General features: G+C 39.0%; 1 protein-coding gene across 18 annotated transcripts in view; it reads right to left on the bottom strand.

Moving 5' to 3' along the window:
- CTNND1 (catenin delta 1) overlaps window positions 1–19,728 on the bottom strand; it is a 68,787-nt gene extending 49,059 nt beyond the window's left edge. For 9 of the 18 annotated variants that reach the window (XM_039341226.1, XM_039341235.1, XM_039341237.1 and 6 more), the window contains exon 1: window positions 19,197–19,659. The gene's annotated coding sequence lies outside the window, so the exon portion shown is untranslated. Of the gene's footprint in view, window positions 1–18,819; window positions 19,103–19,196; window positions 19,677–19,708 lie in introns of those variants that run through there. The other 9 variants (XM_039341231.1, XM_039341233.1, XM_039341230.1 and 6 more) reach the window with 8 other exon arrangements.
- Between the last annotated feature and the right edge of the window lie 854 nt (window positions 19,729–20,582).

Below are 20,582 nucleotides of genomic sequence, written 5' to 3'. Positions count from 1 at the left end.
TGACTTTTTCCCCATTGCTAGCAATGGGGTGGATGTGATTTCACCATGGCCTCCTGCGGACCAGCAGTTTGACACCCCTGACCTAGGAGATTGCTTAATTTATGCAACCAAGAGTTCTACGATTGTTGTAATTGAATGAAGCAGGCACATGGGCATCTTGCTTAACAATTGCTTTGCTCAATGACCAGGATTCCAGAATCCAATTTTGGTTGTTTTAAGTGGTGGATTATCTGGTACATTATCAAAGGAATCCATTGCTTAGAACTGAAAAGGATAATATCTTGTATAACCTTAACCCCATTAATATCCTCATTTAGCACCAATGCTTACAAACCATGTTATTTAAAAATTCCATTACTGGTTGATATTTGAGACTTGACAGCTCAGTCTCAAGATAGGCTGGGATTTAAAGTTTAAACTAATCCCCATAGCTCTTTAGCTACACTTCCCTAAAAAAAATATTCCAAAATAATAAAAATTCTTTATTACTTGGTTTAAGAAAAAAATAAGGTTATTCCTTACTTGAAATTTCCATAGACTTTTTCTTAATTAAAAGGATTCATATCTAGTTTAGGTTACCAAAAAGTGACGTGTGTCAAGGTTCCGATTAGGGGAATACTTCAAAGAACTTCGAGGCATTGTTTACCTTAAAGTCTCTTTATTAGTATATGTAAGAGTTATCTTCTTGTATCAGCCCAGATTCTACATGTTTCAGTATTACAGCGGCTAGGTAACAACCAACTATAAACTATTGTTTGTTTAGTTTTAGTGTAAGGGGTTATGTGAATTCCACTGTACTACTAGTGGCCATTAAGAGCAATAGTGTTTACACTCAACCATTAATATAAATGTGCAATCCCATATGTGCACCATATTTCTTGATTCTTTCTTGTATATTCATGACTTTTCTATCAAATAATAACACTGTTTCTAATGTTATAAACCCCAGGATCTAATTTCTAAACTATTAAAGTCAGAAGGCAACATTTTCACTTTTATGGGACAAAGCTGAGAATAAGCAGATGCACCTTGAGAAATCTTAAAGTTATGTGAGTTGAAATTGGCTGACCTAACAACAACCTGAAGCTAATAACTTCAAAAGGACAAACAAATCTGCTGTCAAGAGGTGGGTTTTTTTTTTTCCCTACAGTGCCCTACCACTTGTCATAAACATTTAAGCTAGGCATCCAATTGACTGTCTAAATGATGCCAGAAAAGGCAAGCATTTCCTGTAGGAAGAAGTTTCACATCAGATACAACATTAATAATTTAGGACAAGCATAAGTTATAATATCCTTTCTACTGCAACTTCGAAGATTCAAAGGCTAAATTTTTTTTAAAAAAATCACCATTCTGGTTCTGTAATATTTGAGGAGAATATGAGACTTCAACTGCTACCAAAGGTCATTAAGGTATCACATTCTAATCTTTTTAAAATCAAGATAATAGCATCTTTTCAAATCAAGAGACTAAATGATACCACTCCGTACATCTGATAAAGAGCGCTATGGTTCACAGTTGTTTACACCCATGGATTAAACCTACCCAAAAAGTTAAAGACACTCCCTTTCAAAGCACTCCCTCCACAAAGGCAAACGAACAAAGTATATGTAAACCAAGATGAGGACAAAACAACATCTAAAATATTCCTCAGACATCTTTCTTATCTTTTATGTTTAAATATTTACTGCATTAGCTATCATGAAGCCTCTTATTATGATGAAAGACAGTTGCTACTACTGGTATTCAGCTGCTTCTGATTCTTAATTACCAAGGACATCATTTCACCGAGATTATCAGTCACTGTTTCTTTGAGCTCATATTTATGTCGTCAGTATCTAGCCTCAGTTTTTCCAAACATCCACAGACGTTTTCCAAACATCCGTTTTCTCCAAAGACACTTGCTTTTGTATTAGCAATAGCAAATAAGACTTATATACCACCCTGCAGCTTCTTTCAAACAGCCTTGTTTTTACTTCAACTACTATCAAATGACTTGCTCTTGCAGCATTCTCCACAATTTTCTCATGCACTGTAACGGACAGGCACAATATTTTTCTTCATTCAGCCTTTCTGACAGCCATCTTTAATTCCTAGACCTAGACAATGAGAAAAGCCATGGCTTTGACAATATATATCAGTCGGAATAAAGCTGGAACGGACCTTGGAGGCCTTCTAGTCCAACCCCCTGCTCAGGAAGGGTTGATGGGATGCCTCTGCACTTTTCTAGGCCAAGCCCCTGCTCAAGAAGGATTGATGGGATGCCTCTGCACTTTTCTATTTCATCTAGAAGTGTCACAGTAGTTTCCCCAGGGGCCAGATGTCTATTTATTTTGTGGCTTCTGTTATCAGTCTTACAAATTTTAGTCTAGAAAAATCATCTGCTTTCAACTGGCACTGTCCATTGACAATTTAATTAAAAAAAAAAAATACTGAGCGGCAAACTAGCTTTTGCACCTTCTTCTTTTACCCATTAAGAGATTCCTAGAGGCTTCTTCACTTTCAACCATCAAAGTCTGAGGTTGCCGACGATCCTCCCTGCAATTTCTTCTAGTAATAAAACATGAACGGCTGTTAATCCAGCCTCATTATGGAGACTGATGTCAATACCTGGCAAGCAAGTGCAACCACCTGTGAGCTTCATATGGCAACCACATTAAGCCTTCAAGGAGTACTTGGGAACTGTACCTGCTTGCGGGAATTGGAATAGGTAATTTTTACAGCATACAGGAATTAAAATTACATTACGGAAGTTAAGCCAGAAAATTAAAATTCTTTCCCTGTTTCCAATACAGTGATGAACAGTCACTCAGATCCCTGGACTCTGCCAAACCAGGAAGCAAAATATTAACCAATATTTACTTACTCCAGCCCTAAGAATGAGGCTATTATATTTTCAGTATCAGTTTCCAAGCACAGCGTAGATTAAAAGAGAGAGCCTTTCCGCATGTTTCAGATCTCAGTGGTGCTTTTCTCCAACTTTTCTTCACAGAAGCAGAAAAATCACTCTTATGTTCTAAACTGAGTGCCTGTTTGATGCAGTCTTAAGGAGCTGGGCTAGAGAATAGGAGACTGGGATTCCTAGGTGTCTGTGAGTTTTCAGCCAGTCATTTTTTCTCAGACCATTTCCTCTGACATGGAGGTGTTATGAAGAAAATAAGACCGAGAAGCATTATGTCAACCATCTTGAGTTGTACAAAGTAAAAAAAAAAAAAATTGTTTAAACAAGAAATATTTCAGCTTTCATCTCAACTCTCAGAGTCTGACAATTAAAGATAAGACAGAGCTATAGGTGATTTGATTGCCAAAGATTTCTGATTAATAATAGCAATTTCCCCCCTCCCCGTAAATCATATGAATGTACCTTGAAGGAGGATGTTTGTCAGCAGATAGAAAGGAATGAACCTGAGATTTTCTTCATGCAAAGTAGATCATTAAACTATGTTTTTTTTTCTGAAAACCTGACCTGCCAGTGGTATTGTGACTGTGTAAACTCATTTAACAAGCACTGCTGGTCATATTAATCATCAATTTCTCTTTACATTTTCAATTATGCACACCACAAGGCTTATTTGTATTTTTTTCATAAAACAATAGTTTTTATATGGTCACATACTTTTTTTATAGATAAGCAAACTAGAAAGTCATTTCCTGAGTTCATTGCCACCTACTGAAGTTGTCTTTATAACTGTGAGTTGTCCTTTTTTTCTGATGAGGCACACATCTTAGAAGAACCACTCCTGTTAGCACTTTATAGTTCAATCTTCCTTGGTCTTTCAGCCTGCCTCTTCTTTTCACTTTACAGAATCACAGGGATAAAATTAAGCAGAAGTCTTTGTTAGATCATTAGTCCCATTTAACTGACTGCTGGATATTTTCTGCCATGTTTCTACTAAAGAATTACAAACATGATTTAAGAGCCATCTAGAAGAGCCAAGATTCAATATTTCAATGCGGAGTGTCACATCTAGGTGAATCACAACTTGGACGTGATGGGTCTGTGTTGTATTCTGTAACCAGGTATATGGAGGGATGGATAGCATCTTAAATCAGTAGCTTAGAAAGTCCAAATAAATAATACACTTTAAGTCATGTTAACAGGATTAACTTTAATTTAGTATACTATGCAAACCAACTTTCTGTGGTTTAGTAAACTATGATTCAGCAAGTGTGGCTCCACCCACTGCTGGCAGCTTGCAGTAATCATAATACACTCTTAATTAACAGAAGTCAAAGCTGTATGAGACATGCAGGGTCCGTCTGTACTTAATGTGTTTCATACTTCAGGATGCAGAATACTTTTCTGGTGTAAAATGTGTGTGTGTTTGTGTGTTTATTGTATATTTTAGAGCTGCTTAACTTGAAATACTGGTTACAAGTAATAGCAACTTTGGTTCAGTTTCACAAGCAGTCTGCACCCCAGAACACAACACCATCATCATCATTCCTTCTTCTTCTTCTTCTTCTACTACTACTACTACTAGTAGTAATAATAATAATAATAATAATAATAATAATAATAATAATAATAATAATAATAATAATGGACCTTGGAGGTCATCTAGTCCAACCCCATGCTCAGGCAGGAAACCCTATACCATTTCGGACAAATGGCTGTCCAGTCTCTTCTTAAAAACTTCCAGTGTTGGAGCATTCACTGCTTCTGGAGGCAGGTTGTTCCACTGGTTAATTGTTCTAATTGTCAAGAAGTTTCTCCTTAGTTCTAGGTTGCTTCTCTCCTTGCTTAGTTTCTATCCGTTGCTTCTTGTCCTGCCTTCAGGCGCCTTGGAAAATAGCTTGACTCCCTCTTCTTTGTAGCAGTCCCTGAGATATTGGAACCCTGCTATCATGTCCCCCCTCGCCCTTCTCTTCATTAAACTAGACATACCCAATTCCAGCAGCCGTTCCTCATATGCTTTAGCCTCCAGTCCTCTAATCATCTTTGTTGCTCTTCTCTGTACTATTTCTAGTGTCTCAGCATCTTTTTTTACATTGTGGTGACCAAAACTGGATGCAGTATTCCAAGTGTGGCCTTACCGAGGCATTGTAAAGTGGTATTAATACTTCACGTGATCTTGATTCTATCCCTCTGTTAATGCAGCCTAGCACTGTGTTGGCCTTTTTCAACAAGAGTGAAGGCTTGAACTTTCAAAGCACTAAACCGAACTTTTTCAAACCACTTCAGTGAGTAGAGTAGGTTCTTTTCACCTGTTTCTCATCCTGAGCTTTATTTCCAAGGACCCATGCTGATTTCTGCCTTTATTCATCAGGAAGATGAGAAAGAGGAAACAAGAACCGATATGATAGCTTTGTTTGCAACTTTGTTTGGACTTTGAACACTGCCACTCCCTATACAAGCAAACTCCTATCCAGGCAATAATGATAAGGGGACCACAGATTCTTGCAGGCAGTCCCTTCCAACAACTTAAAAAAATAAATCTTGGTAGACAGAGAGACTTCAGCAAAAAAAACCTAGGCTGCATGCAGGGTGTGACTAAAACTGGCCCAAGGCAGAAAAGTAAAGCTTTGCCCTAACCTGTGTCACACACACAAGACTGGTTTAACTAGTTAATCTGATCTCTTCAAGACACTCACCTGTCTCCCTAACCTATACACAGCTACCCTGCACCCTTAAGGGATGAAAATTACATGCCGACCAGGAAGAATTCTTGCAGGTTACTAGAGTCCTATGACTCTATACCAATGAAAAGCCCACTTTGCCATATATGGAAAAATTCAAGCAGCTAGGAGAAGTTGATACAAAACTGGGATCTTTGAGGCTGGGGAAAGACTAAAATGGACACCGGAGACATGAGATCAAAGGTCAAGGAAGCACAAAGATAAACGCAATCAAGTCCTCAGCAAGTCCCAAGGATAGTTCAACACAATCCGCTAATTATTATTATTATTATTATTATTATTATTATTATTATTATTATTATTATTATTTTGGTCCTAGCGAAAAGTACTAAGGAAAGCTGCTATTTCTGAGGTCAGCATAGATGCAAAGCTAAAATCTAATGGCAGCTTGAAGGGATACATCTCCCCGTCTGTAATTAGGTGGCTAGCTAGCAGTAGCCCATATCCTGCTGGGAATTCAGTTATCATTTAACTCAGAAAAATGTGCACGGTCAGTGGCAAAACAGCTTTAGGGATGGTCTGAACAGAACAGCAGCACTCTCCCAAGGCGAGGCAAGGCGAGGCCCACAGCGAAAGCCAGAGCAATAGGAGCCCCACCCAGGAACTTAGGCCCCAGCCTCTCAGGAAGGGAGCAGCAGCAGTCAAGGAGGGGGAGGGGGCTGTGACACACACACACACACACACACACACACACACAAAGAAAGGAAACCAACCAAGCAGAGGGAAAGGATTGTTCCACTGGTATGCCAGTAATCTGGCTGCAGGGCAGCTGTCCTTCAGAGCAGTCAAAGGAGAGTCCCTCTCCCTTTAGTTTAAGGAGACTTTAGTTCAGTTACATAAGCCCAAAGATGGCCATCCTCTCTCATTCTTGGGGCCCAAATACAAAGTGAGGGCTAAGTGAGCAAAGTCGGGATAAGACTGCAGACTCAGATGGAGAAGAGACCACCCCCTCTCCATGTTTTACATACTGCTTTCACCCACTTGTGGGAAATTGTTTGTCTAACAATCTGCTTTATGAGGGGGAAAAAAAAATACTATCATGTGATAGATGCCAGCATAGTTAATTTGTGACCAAGGTCTGCAAACACACCAAGACTTCTCTTCAGCAAAAATACTTTATTTTATGTATTTATTTATATCCCACATTATTTTTATAAATAAGTCAAGGAGGTGAACATAACTAATACTCCCTCCTATTTTCCCTACAGCAATAACAACAATCCTGTGAGGTGAGTTGGGCTGAGAGAGAATGACTGGCCCAAAGTCACCTAGCTGCCTTTCATGCCAAAGGTAAAACTAGAGCCCACAGTCTCCTGGTTTCTAGGCCATCTCCTTCACCGCTAGACCAAACATTTTCCTAACATAACCTCTTTCCACCCTCAAGTACGTATTCACCTCTGTGTTGTGTGGTTGTTCTAGCTGTGCATCCTGTCTTCCACTATTGAATATCTTCAATAGCTACTGTTGTTATTAAGGAGCCAAAAACTACCATCAATAGTACATCAAAACTACCCAATCCCTTATCCAAAATGTACAGGGAAAGAACTATTTTAACCCTAGAAATACAGTTGACCAAGTTACATTGTGCCAAAGCTGATTAAAGATCCTGAGCCCGAAGACAAGCTTTTAAACTTGGGCAAGGTACTGTACACAGCAGAGCAAAGAGTAAGAATAAAATTCATAAGGCACTGATGCATTCCACCTCTTTGTCTGCCATAATAATCATGTGTATTAGAAATCCAGCTATAGAAAAGATGAAGTGTTTTCACTGTACATATCACATGAAACAAAGAAAAAACATGTCTGAGTTGGGGGTGCTTATGAATAAGGTTCTAAAAATTTATGAGCACATTTGTCAATGCATTTGGATTAGAAAACTGGACAGCATATCCTGCAACCTCCTTTTTTCCCACTGTTTTAGTGTCTCACTTCATACAAATTTGCTTTAAGCGAGATTTTTAGGAAGCATAAAAGAAGGAAAGCCTGTTATCTGTTACCCGACAGATCACTCTGGAATACTGTTTTCAAAATGGAGTAATATGATCTGATAAACTTGAACTACAAGAGCACCAGAAAGACATCCATCTTAAAAGGCAGTTAATTTGCTTCAGCCATTAAACAAAGAAATGAAAAAACAAAAGGTTGTCTTCAAGGAGTATGAATAGTGCAAGAAAAATGTAATGACAAAAGGGCATCTGACATCAAACATTCTCTCTTATTCTGCCATCTGAAGACAGCAGTATTTTATTAGCATGAAACCCTAGCTTTGAAAAATACCCACTAAGAGTGCACAATCAAGCACTACACTTGTCATCAAGACAATTATGCTTGACTGGGGACAGAATTCCTCAAACTCAGCTGGGAGCTCAAGGGCTCTAATGCCTTGGAAGACTCTTCCCCTGAGCACTGCAGGATGCACACCCACCGGATTATTTTTTTAAAAAAAGATTTAATTAAGAAAATATTTAACGGAAAGCTATGCTGCAAAGCAAGATGCCAGCTCTAGAGCGATCTTTATTAATGTAAATATTTCTAAGCTCCAAATTAGATCCTTAACATTCTTGAGAGCATAAAAATAGCAGATTCTTTAAAAGGGCTTTCCTTGCAAATGTGCCCACCTGCCAAGGAAAATACAAAGGCAATGGGGCAATTAAGAGCATCCTCATTAATTTGTTTTCTCATCAGTGGATTATTTTGTTAATACTGTATCTACCTGTCATCTGTGGAACCATCCACACAACATGCCCATGAGAAAGGCACATGCATAGTGAGCAGTTTTGACCACCGTTTAGGTTATACTCTTGTTAGTACCTGTAAGTTCAATAAAAGGAACTTCTATGAAATATGCATACATATACTGCTAGCAATGAAATAACCTACATATTCTGCACAGCACCAGAAATTCTCCAAGTTTACACAAGTACAGGAAAAAAATACATTGTGCTCAGCTTTTTATGTCCTCAGGAGAGCTCAGGATCCCTACACGGAACACGGGGCAAGACACCTGGATTCACGAGTCAACTCTCTAAACTCAGGGATCTGCACAATTTGCAAATCCTTTCACAACATAAAGGTCACTCTTTTCTCAGTGGGAATTTGCAGCTGAAGTCAGGGGACAAAGAGATTGCATACGCGCATATACAGCCGTCTCCCTTCTCTCCCCCCCTCTTGCCTTCCCATTTCCTGTCACAGTAGCACTAGATCTCAAGCTCAGAAACAAACAAACACAGAGTGCTGGATTCTGGGAAATGGGCCAGAGCATTCCAGGGCAGTCCGGCCGCCAATCAGCAGCCAGAGCTCCCACTTTATCCTGAAGAACTCCTTATCTTATTAGAGGAAAAACAACCCTTGTAACCCCACCAATAACCAGGGCTTGAAGGGGAGCTTTGTGTCAAGGATGTGGGCCTGGGAGGAAACAGGAGCAGAAAAGGGAAAGGAGAAGTTGTTTTGTAGCCATTTTGCTACATCGACGTTGCAACAGGAATTCTGTGCTAGATGAACAAAGCAAGTTAAGAACCCATCAATAGTATACATTCTCAAGTTATAAACCTCCAACACTTTGTGAAGTTCATACAGAAGCTTTTGAAGGGCATCAATTCATTCCCTTATCATACAAAGATACTTGATGCATTTCAGCATGCTTCATTCTTCTTACTCAGCTACTTACTTAGCTACTTTTCCACCCTTCCCAGCCTTACTGTAAATACAAATGTGGCATGCCTATCAGCAAGACAGATTTTAAGTCCTTTGCAGCTCTCACCGGAACAGTAACAAGCCTGGTCTGGATACAGATTACTAGAAACAGTCCCTAGAAATCCTTTCTATGGCTAACAACCTTGCTGACATTTATTTCCAAGGCTGTGCAATTCTTGAGAAAAAAAATTGAGAAAAAAGTACTTCAGAGAGCCAACATCACTCCTGCCAGAAGCTCCTTAAAGCAGCTGCATCTTTTCTCAAGAGTATGCAAAAGTCCTCTGTACCTGCCACATAAACCCAGGAAAAATGAGGCTACTTTAAAGAGTTAAGTGTTTTGTTCATATACTGAAACACCTTTTGGAGACTGAACTCAAAATCCTGCACAACCCTATTCTATTCACGTTGAGGAAACATGTAGAAGAAAACACAACTAGCACATCGTTTTGTTTTGTCTAGTTTAAACCTTTGAAAAGAATTAGACTTACAATAATGACCCCTAATTCCTAATTACATAAGATACTAGCCAGACAAGGACTTCATATTCTTTAAATATACTTAGGTGACAAAACATTAATAGAGGAAAGGAGCAAATTATGTAATTTGCATTTATTATGAGTACTAGGACCAATTACAGTTGAGCCCTCTGTATAAGAATTTAGAAAAATATTGAACTATTAACTGTCCTGCATCAGATATTTGATGATTCTCTACTAGTACACCAAATAGATTTTGAAGACCTAAAGTCTGCCAGATAATAAAACAAATTTCTCCCCTTTGCCTTTAAACTTCACTTCAATCTTATTGTACAAAGAAATCACTCATGAAGCCAGAATCAACTTAGAATCTCTGAAATCCAGCAATCCATTTCTCTAGATTCTCACTACCTGAATCATGAACCTCTGAAAACTGATAAAATATTTATTTACTAAATGGTTGAAGATTACCAGCAACTCTGGTCAGATGATACATTTACGTAACAGCAGATAAACTATTTAAAATGTGTGTATATATATATATTAGATTCTAGAATAAATATGATTATCCAGGATAATTACCCTATTCAAACTTTGTTCAATAGGTAAACCTTCACCTACAGTCAAGATGGAAACTCTCTTCTCACTTGACATGTAGTCTTTAAAAAGATTGTCAACTGATGCTTAAGGCGTATGTTTGTAAGCCATCCAGAGTCTCTCTAGATGAGTGCCACACAAATCTAGTTAATAAACAAATAAATAAGAACTGAATCCAACTGGAGCAAAATAGTACTGAAATGGCAAAATATGTATGGCTCTCCTCTAGTAAACTAAAGTACCTCCAACTATGCATGCATAGTATTAACTTTTGTAGCCACCAACAAAATCCATGCAATTTTTACCAACAGCCATTATTTTGTACCTTCTGCATTATTATGCACCATCAAGTTCCTTTTGACTCTTGGCAGTGGCATAATATAGATTGTTCTGCATTACCTGTGTTAAACAGAAAAACTGGCATTATCAGTATTCATAATTCCTAGATAGATTTCCATGATAGCATTCGAGTATAAGCCCAAGCAATGCCTTCAACTTAATTGGAGGAGGGGAGGGGTTATTTCATACTTCCTAGTTCTTAATAATCAAATAATTTGAGCAATCTATTATGTATCTGCCATGGCCCTTCAAAACTGCAGAATCTTATTCCTTTTGTTTTCTGAGATTCTCAGAATCTCAAAAAAAAAAAAAAAAACCTAGCAATTTTCCAGATCTAACAATATTGCTCTAGGTGAGATGTGTAGCATATAAGTAAAATAAAATAAAATAGTGGAAAATAAAAGTTCAGAAGCCATAAAAGGAGATTAGGAAACTTCCAATGTACTCAGACTTCTCTTTGACTGCTCTTCAAAAATCCTTCCAAAACAACTTCACTGCTACTTGTCTCTTCTCTGAAAATCTCCATCTTGCAAAATTAGTGTTGAAACTTTAGACAGAGCCCTATCCAAAAGCACAATATTGCCTTCTAAACACAATCTCAACATTATATTCTACAACAGTGCACAGAAGATATTTTGTATTAATAACTTGTTTTAAAAATATAGACACAATAATTTATGTAAATACATTTAAACACAAGAGGTAAGCCATAAAGTTTATTGGTTATGATTTGAAATTTCCTAAAGCAAAGTTGCTGTCTAGAATTGTCCTAGTCTTATCCCAAGGGGTATTGTGAGACACACCTTTATGTCTTCTTCAATTATTTGGCCAAATGCCCAATATTTTTTCCTGTATCTGACAGGAGACAGCATCTTATCTGCTGAAGCGATGCAATCCTTTTAACTGAGCTATAAAAGCTCAAGATTGAATCTGACAGCTTCTACAATCAAACAACCAACCAACCACTGAGTTACGGACCTTTTATCCCACAACTTTTTCCAAAACAGGACAAATATATGCCATGAAAGAGTTGTGGTTTCTCCAGTAAATCAGAATAGCATGGCATTCTCAATTCATCATGCTCCTAACATGGTGCCAGAGTCCAAAGTCTCGATCACTATATGGTCCAGACCTCCTCCTCCTCCTCTCTATATACAAGATCAAAGAAGTGCACAAACAACTTGGTATGTTCTTCCGGCAAACAGGAATAGCATGACACAGTCTGGAACAACAAGTGCTACAAGTCTATTGTGTGAGGTATACTAAAAGACTTGCACTAGAACAAGATCAAGCATTGCCTGCCGGTGAGCTGCTATGGGGGAGGTTCCGGGCTACTTCTTCCTCAGGCGCTCAGAACTTTAAAGTAACTACAATTCAGTTCATCAGCAAGACCTCAGAGAACATCCACCACCATCTGATTCTTCTTTTGTATATTTGGAAAGGGAAGATGACAAGCATGAAACTCACAAACATTCAAAGTGGCTGACTGGGCCACATATGGCATTCCAGAAGGGAGATATTTATTTCTCACACCAGCTTTTTTTTTCTGAGCAGATAAAAGATAATTATTTATAATATTTAAGAAACACTTCTTCCGTTAAATTTAAGCAGTTAATCCTCACCTCACTTTAACTAAAGCTCTTTAATTCCTCAAGAGAGCTTAAATCCATGATTAGAATTTCTTCTCAAATGTTTACAATAAACTGTCCAGGAAATAGCCCCCAATTTTATTCTTTAAAAAACTAATTTAAATAAATCCAGTTACTATAAGTTATTTAAACGAAAGGCATGATTTAGGAACGCTTCCTGCCTAGCAGATAAAGTAATTCAAATAGCAATTCACCAAACAAAAACTAATTAATAAAAGTCATGAAACTAAATGTTAGGATGTTTTAGGAAGATACTCAATACAGCAAAGGTGAAACTGAGGCATTCCTTCTACAGACACAATGCTTTCTACAAAAATAGAATGTCTCCCTGTTTGCAGGAACTGTGAAAGTAATGCAGTAAATACTTAGAAATATCTATGTTCTATCTATCTACATTCTGTTCTTTGCTTCAAACTGTTTCATGTACTATATGCTTTAAGATTCCTCTCAAACTAGTTGAACAAGAGAACTGGAAAGGAACAATATCCAATATTGTTGGATAGTCAAGAAAATATCAACCAGTGAAAAAAACATTTATCAGGTACTATAAAATCCATTGTTAATGCAATATTAGATCATGTAAATTCTCTTCTCCGTTTTTCTTATTCAGGAAGCACATTTTACAATCCAAACATCTATACCTGCTTAAAAGCCACACCCAAGTAACAACCCAGCTTTTTAAAAAAAGGTTTTACAAAGAACTACACAATGCAAGATGAGCTGCAGCTGCACTTTTACAACAGCAGCCTAAACTAAACGGTTCCATAGACTCTCTCTCATTTGACTGGGAGAAGGAAATATTATAATCCAAACAGTTTTTTAAATTCTTTGTTGTCCATGCAGAAAGGAAGGAAGCAAGCATTTCCTGGTCAGACAGGAAATGATATTGTGTTTAGAAACTTGCAGGAAAGAGAAGACAAATTTCCGACTGGATGCTAGATTTTGGTTTGCCCAAACAGAGAAAGGATGCAAGATGAAGTCAAGGAATGTAATCCATTCTTCTTCTTTCAGATTGTATCTTTTAACAATTCCACCCTCTGTCCAACTCCCCACAAACCTCACTCACAGGCTTGAGCTTCTGTTTTCCCATGTTCCCTCTTACACACTCCCTTTCACTGAAAACACAAGAAGGCTGTCATCTCCAGAACACAGCCAACGCCCCCACCTCCAAAAATGTAAGACTGTGCCACATTTTATCAGGGCGTTAAATACAAAATCAGGCAATCTTGCACAGAGGTGGACAATCTTAGCTCTGGGATGCAAGCAGTCCCAGAATTTTCCTTCTGCAGCCCTCTGCCTATATTTGTGGAAAGCGGAGTATCTAGATTGCCAGTATTTTGAGATGTGGGATAAAAGAAAATTCAGATTAAGCCCTAAAAGACATATCACAGTTAGGCAGGTCAAGACACTGTCCCATTCCCACCACCCCTTATGCAGGATTTTCTCCAAACTGATATATTCCAGTTACATGCTAGATTTGGACAGCATGGTTCTAGCATGTTTGCTGAAAACTAAGAAACCAGTATATATGAAGAAAAAACAAATTAAAGAAGCCTAACCCTTGCCTACCAGCATTCCCAATTATTAAGCACTTACTGTATAGCGTACTAACCTCATCCTTCCTCTACCAGCTCTGGTTGTAAAATAAAATGGGAAATCTAAAACTGCTATCTCAATGTTGCTGTCATTTATGACAAATCAGCTATCCTACATTCAAGAGTTGTGAATTAGTCAGGAAACATTTTCTCACAGACTTATTGCTCAATTCAGAAGAATACTAATAGAACTGGGATGACATCCCATGTGTCAGTGACTGAGATGACCACTCGGGGAGGATGTAATTAAGCAATAATTTGTGGAAGAAAAAAAGGGAACAATCAAATAAACAGAAAGACTATCCAAACCACTTCTTTTCAGTCTCTACTGAGGGAGTGGCTTTAGTGAGACATTTAAGCCAAAAAGAAGCAAGTATTGCAGGTTTCTCCCTCACCAAGAAAAAACCAGCCTGCTTGATTCATAAGCAAGGCTGTGGTAGAAACAGTACATGCAATAACATGTTCAGAAGTATGCATGTGCTATTCCAAAAAGAAGAGAAAGGCATGTGTGCTATCAGAGAGGGCTGTGCTGGATGATAAGACAAGTTTTTAACTAGGGTGGAGGGCAGAAAGAAAGTTGGGGAGCAAAGAGAGAAATCAATATTTTAGCATTTGCTGAAGTAATGACAAGCCTGGTCTCCATTTAGTTTGTCTTTTTCTTGGAAAAAGTTGAGTTGATTTTCTCATAAATTGGTACTATTCTTTTTTTTCTGCCACCCTTGTCCCTAGGGCCTAGGCTGTCCCCTATGTTTTCTCCATCTGAAAAGGAGTTGCTGTTGTCAATCCCATGCCCTATAAGCATTTCTGTAAGATGCTAATAGGCTTTAAAGATGGGTTTCACTCACTTGTTAGTTTTACATCATATTACACATATTAGTTTTACACTTTCAATCTATAAAGGTGGAATAACTTTTACCCAGTGAATCACAGAGACCTAGCCTTTAGTCATTCACAGAGGATATTTAATAAAAGAGTAGAAAGAAGTTATGTGGATTTATTTTTTTTTGCTTGAAGATGCAAGAACTGTATTAAACTGTATGAGGCTGTTTGGCAAGCCTCATTTTTACATTTGGCTTTGTTTGGAGATTGTGGGTGCTGGCAGTAACTGCTCAGTTGAAGAGCAACAGAAGGGTGTGTCACAAGACTTGCTCTTATGTAGCCACAAAAGCAGGAGAGGCTACTATTAGGAGAAAGGCCTTTCCAATGGCAAAGAATACCACTGGCAGTTCTTCATTCAATTATGACAAAGTCAGTTTGGACATGCCAGCCTTCACAACTCTTAACTATACTTTCCATATATTTACCATGTGTAAAGCATGGAAATGCTCACTATTTTAGCGTGCACTGAAATCCCCATAATCTTCACTTAGTACCTCTATGGGTAGGTTAACATGGCAGTTGTAGCCCAAAGCATCTGGAAATCACCAGCTTGCTTAAAGGTGGTAACAAGAAGAATTCTCTCTAGAAATATTTTGGTCATCTTTGCTTCCCTGATATCCCTGCTGAATATCCAACAACTAGAAATGAAAGCAAAGATACATTGATTAATTCATGTTGGAAATGCTATATTAAATAGAGGCACATTTCCACCCCCATTCCACTCAGAAGCATCTTAATCTTCTTTATCAGTACTGTCTGACTTCTCTTTCTTCACTTTCTCTTTCTTCAGTTCTTGTGGTTGCACAAAGGCCATAAAATAGGAACCTAGACTACAAGGGAAAGTCACCATAGTTTATATTGCTTTACAAAGTCAACCCTAGTCCTCCTTTCAATGACTCAGATGATGGTAATGAGTACGTCTGTCCCCCTCCCTGTCTGTATACTGTACGCAAAATAAATCAGAAGTCCCTTGATTGACCAATATCTCAGCAGGTCCTAAATTAAATTTCAAGAATGGATGTGTTATATAAGTCATCAGTGGTAATGTTGTCACTCCTAATAGAAGCAACTCCAATAACCCCACTTATATTAAAGGACATTCTGCTCCAGGTCTTTAGTTTTATCAGATTCATTCCTAAACAAAAATAATTTAAGCTCCCATTTTGAAAAGTGTTACATAGTGTTCCATTTCTTATAATGTCATACTATATTCATCAGATAAAACACCTGCAAAAACCCAACCCCTGTTATTTTCATCTCTTTTACCTAAGGTACCTTCTAGAAAAACATGGTTTCCCATTTCAGGCAACTTGTGTTAAATTCACCTTCTCCAGCCTGGCACCCTCCAGACACATCAAGTCTCATTGTTCTTAGAAGTATAGCCAACAATTTCAATTACTGCAACTTGTGTAATTAAGTTAGTTATGACTACATTAAGCCTTACTGATTTCACCCAATCTATTTTACATATGACTAAGCCTGGATTCAGCCCACTGTTTTGAGCTATGTGGAAGCCACTACATCAACTTCTAAAACTTTATAGTATGATTTAAACAGCCTAGTTTACTGAGTTCACATTACAGAATCATAAGCTATTCACTTGATTTTACCTATTTGTCAATCCAAGCCAGTGTATCTCTATTGCTCCTGCTATGAATGTCACAATTTATTAAACGTATCTGACCTTTCAATTAGTCATGTCAGTCATATCATGAATTATTTTAATTCAAGTGGGAAAAGAAATGGTTTTAACCTAGAGAGTTAAAAAGTTAATTGAAAATAAACTAGTCAAAGTTTGCAGGGTGTGCTTCTAAGCCTGACTCCCAGAGGATCCATATGGACTAAAAAGAGTTGGATTTACTTCCCAGTTCCACATACAACAGTGATACATACACAACTTTACACTTTAGCTCATTGGCCCTCCAGCCCAAACATACTGGCCCTGAAGCACACCACACAGCATTTGTGTGGCTGAGGTATTTTTCTCAATGTGCAATTTGGTGCATATAAAAAGAATAAGCAAACTACAAGCTCTCCAGTTTGTCATCATCTTTGTCAAACTTGGCTCAATATTTCTAAAATATACAGAACGACAGCTTCTCTACTATGAACTTACTGCTGCCCTTAAAGAAGCGATCTTTAAAATGGAGGTAAACTGCCCCACCCCATAGCGTAAGTCAGCAGTTCAGCATTCAGATAAGTAGCTGAACTTTGATTCCTGAAAAGCTCTCATACATTTTAGGTATTCACATGTACAGTATTGAACTATTGCTTTCTTTAATACTGTAGTGCTGAGTTCCATCATATCATAAGGTTTACCTTATGCCAAGTTAGGCATGAAAAAAGAGTCACCTTACTAATGATTTCTTGCAGGTTCCTTGTTTAGATAAAATGAAACTTTAACTCCTCTCTCAGAAAGGGTTCTTTTCTGGCACAAAAATACCACCACCAGAAATACAGGAATTTGTTTAGAATCAGCCTTCTTTGCCTTAGAAAAACATATGCCAAGCTCAAGCACTTCATTTTCCAGAGTTTGAAATTCTGGACCAAAGTATCAGGAGTTTCTCACCACTGCTCACTTCTCCAGTGAATGTAATCTAAGTGGCAGAACCGTATAATAAAAGTAGAGGACAAATAGGTACTTGAACCTGGCTGGGTTGAACCCTAAATCACTGCCCCATATCATTAATGTATAATGTTTAGCTATAGAGCTCAAGGGATTCAGAGGGAAAGTTGCCTAGGTACAATCTGATGCTTCCTTTGTGTTTGGAGAGAATATGATTTTCTTTTACATGCATTTACACTGGGAGAAAACCAGGATTTTCAGGGTTTCAGATAAATTATTATCCTGTTTTGCAACTACTAAACCCACAAGCCACTGTGTTGGTTTAAACCCAAAGGAAGAAAGCTCCTCCCCTGTTTTTTGAAGTGCCTTTGTGTTCTGCTTTCTCAGAGAAAAAGCTCTTTCTTAGGGATTTGGTGGTTAAGCAAGGTTTCTAGTGTAATTCCACACAATTATCAAGACATGGAGAGGAACAGCAAAATGGCAAGAATGTAATAGCAAGAACAGGCAATAGGGGAATGCTACCTCTTCTTCAATGGCCAAATTTTAACTCTGTCCTCTTTTGAATATGCTATTTGTATAAGGAGAATGTATTATAAAAAAGGAGTTACACTATTGTTAACCTCTTTGTTTAGTAACCAGATTTCCACGGGACCCTCAAAGCAGCTTTCTTTAGCAGCACCAACAGAAAATCCCACAACAGAAATCACAAGCACATAAGTGAAAATGATAGCCACACCCTGTAAAATCTACATGACAATTAGCAGTCACCAAAACCTGGCCTTTGCCCCAAGGAATTCACATTTTTTTAAAAATGAGAGAGGGAGAAAAAAGTAAGTCTGGGGAGCATAATAGGCAGAGAAGGGCAAAGTGGCATGAGTAGGAGGAAAATTATTCATAACTTCAACAATTCAGGTAGCTAAGGGTTTGGTGCTTTCAATTGTAGGAGACCCACCTGCGCAGAATTTAGGACTATTAACAGGAAAAAAAAAACAAAAAAAACGCCGCACTACAATCCAGCATTGATTATTTTGCAAGGCATTCCAGAGTGTTTTTTTAAAAAAATCTTTGTCTAACTTAAGTAAAACGGGCACTTAAGAACTCCCCTAGGGAGTTTACGCATTTGCAAGATTCACAAACTAAGGAGAGTTTTTCACAAACTTCTCCAGAGTTTTTAACAGAAGCACAACACTTTAATCCCCCCACCCCTCACACCAGTAACGTTGCTTTAAGACGACAAACCGACGCAGATCCAAGTCTTCACAACCCCCCGTTACCTCCCAATGCCGGATGGTAGACCCACTCTCCTCCCACCCCCACCCTTCCAAGAGGAATTTATTATGCTTCCACCCAGGAGGAAAGTTTTGCTGGTTCGATACGGAGCTTACTTTGAAGTAGGAAAGCAGCTCCGAAAGCAGGAGAGGCCCCCACCCGAAGGCACCTGGGAGAAGCGAAATGCGCACCCTTCGCAGCAGGACGGCGCCGCCGATGCAATCTTTGCCCACTCGCCTCTTTCCTCCGCTCCCTTCTTTTTTTCCAGCAAAATCTCCGAAGATCCAAGTCGATCCGCTTTCCGGGAACTCCTCGGCTCCCTCCCCCTCGGCCGCCCCCTCCCAGAAAGAGAGGGGGGAGGGGTCACCCGGGCGGGCAACGAAGAGAATTGACCCCGAAGTAGGGGATCTTCCGTGCCCAATCAGAAGTCAGGCGCGAGAGGGGCGGGCGGGCAGAGAGGCAGCCAGATGCAATTATTACAAAACCGCCTTACCTTTTCCCCCTGGCGCTGCTCTCCGGGAATCTGGCGGTCCCTTCCGCGGCTGCTTCGGGAAACAAGTTTGCTTCACTCCCTTGAAGGTTTTAAAAAAATCGGGGCGAGGGGGAAGAGGGCGACGGCGGAGAGAAAGAAAAGCACTTTTCTTTTCCTTTTGGAGTGCCACGATCCCAACTGTTCCGCTAGGTCTTTCCTAATCATTCGAGTTGACAACTTTGCATAGTCTCCTGGACTAGGTGCCTTGTTGTCCTTCTGGAAATGCAAAGGAGGAGGAGGAGGAGAAAAAGAAGAAAGATGAGCGTGCGGTTTCCTAACAAAGCGCTAAAGAATCTAAGGATAAAATCTCTCAGAGACAGCTTTAAAATCTCACGGACAAAAGACGAAGGAAAGCAGCAACGATGTCGTGAAGCCTCCCTCCTCCTCCTCCCTCCCTCCTTCTCTCTCTTTTTCCTGCGGGATCTTTCGCCGCTCCTACCACCCCCGCCCCCCCCCTTGCTCAGTTCCAACACCTAAAATGGAAGTTGCACCCAGCCAAAGGCAGAGCAGGCGGGTGGTGACACACTGCGCGTCCTGCCCAGCCCCTCTTTCCCGAAGTGATGTCAGCTCCCGCACAGATCCAATGGGAGGCGGGCATCAATCAGGGATCCTAGGCTATCCAATAGAAAACTACATTGTAGATTTTTTTTTTTGTTTAAAAAAACAGACAAAAAGGAAAATAGAAAAAAAAATGACAGGAGAAATGTGCAAAGTACTTTTAAAATCATAAAGAGAAGGACGCTTCCGCTAAAAAGATAGAAGCGCGATTTTTTTTTTTTTAATTCCAGCACGCTGAAGAATCTTCTCAAAAGGGAAACATTCCACGGGGAAGAGTCAGGCTCCAACATGTTTCGCTTACTTATTTCTATTTCCTGTCTTCTCTGATCCAGGATTTTAAATACTTTTGTTATCACTTTTACTGTTCGACCCTCTGAATGATTGCTCTGCGATCGGCCCTGCGAAATTCGGCGAGACTTTTTTCCCAAGAATTGTAACTGACTTGCGCAATCCTAAAGAGTTAGTCAGAAACCAGTTCATTGTAAGGGTTTCGTTGGCTCTATTGTTCCGCTTCCCCTGCGTACAAACGCTACATCTCACCCCAAGAAATGAGACGTGTAACAAAAACATGTGATTTCAGAACTTTATTATATTAGGGTCTGCCTAACAAAAAGGCCAGGATATCGTAGTTAAATTTCGAAGGAGGAATTTGGGAGCGCTGGGATTTCATGTTGCGTGTCTTGTAATTAAATCTACACTGATTTAATTGACAATAGTGACTAGGGATTTTTTTTTATTTCTTTCTTGCCTCACACCCTTTTTCAGAGCACAGATCATTTGTTTTCTTTG

Source organism: Crotalus tigris, unplaced genomic scaffold (genome assembly GCF_016545835.1).
Source record: "Crotalus tigris isolate CLP2741 ecotype Arizona unplaced genomic scaffold, ASM1654583v1 scf7180000017764.6130737, whole genome shotgun sequence".
In the NCBI taxonomy this organism is placed as follows: domain Eukaryota; kingdom Metazoa; phylum Chordata; class Lepidosauria; order Squamata; family Viperidae; genus Crotalus; species Crotalus tigris.
This window is presented reverse-complemented; position numbering and strand designations above follow the sequence as displayed.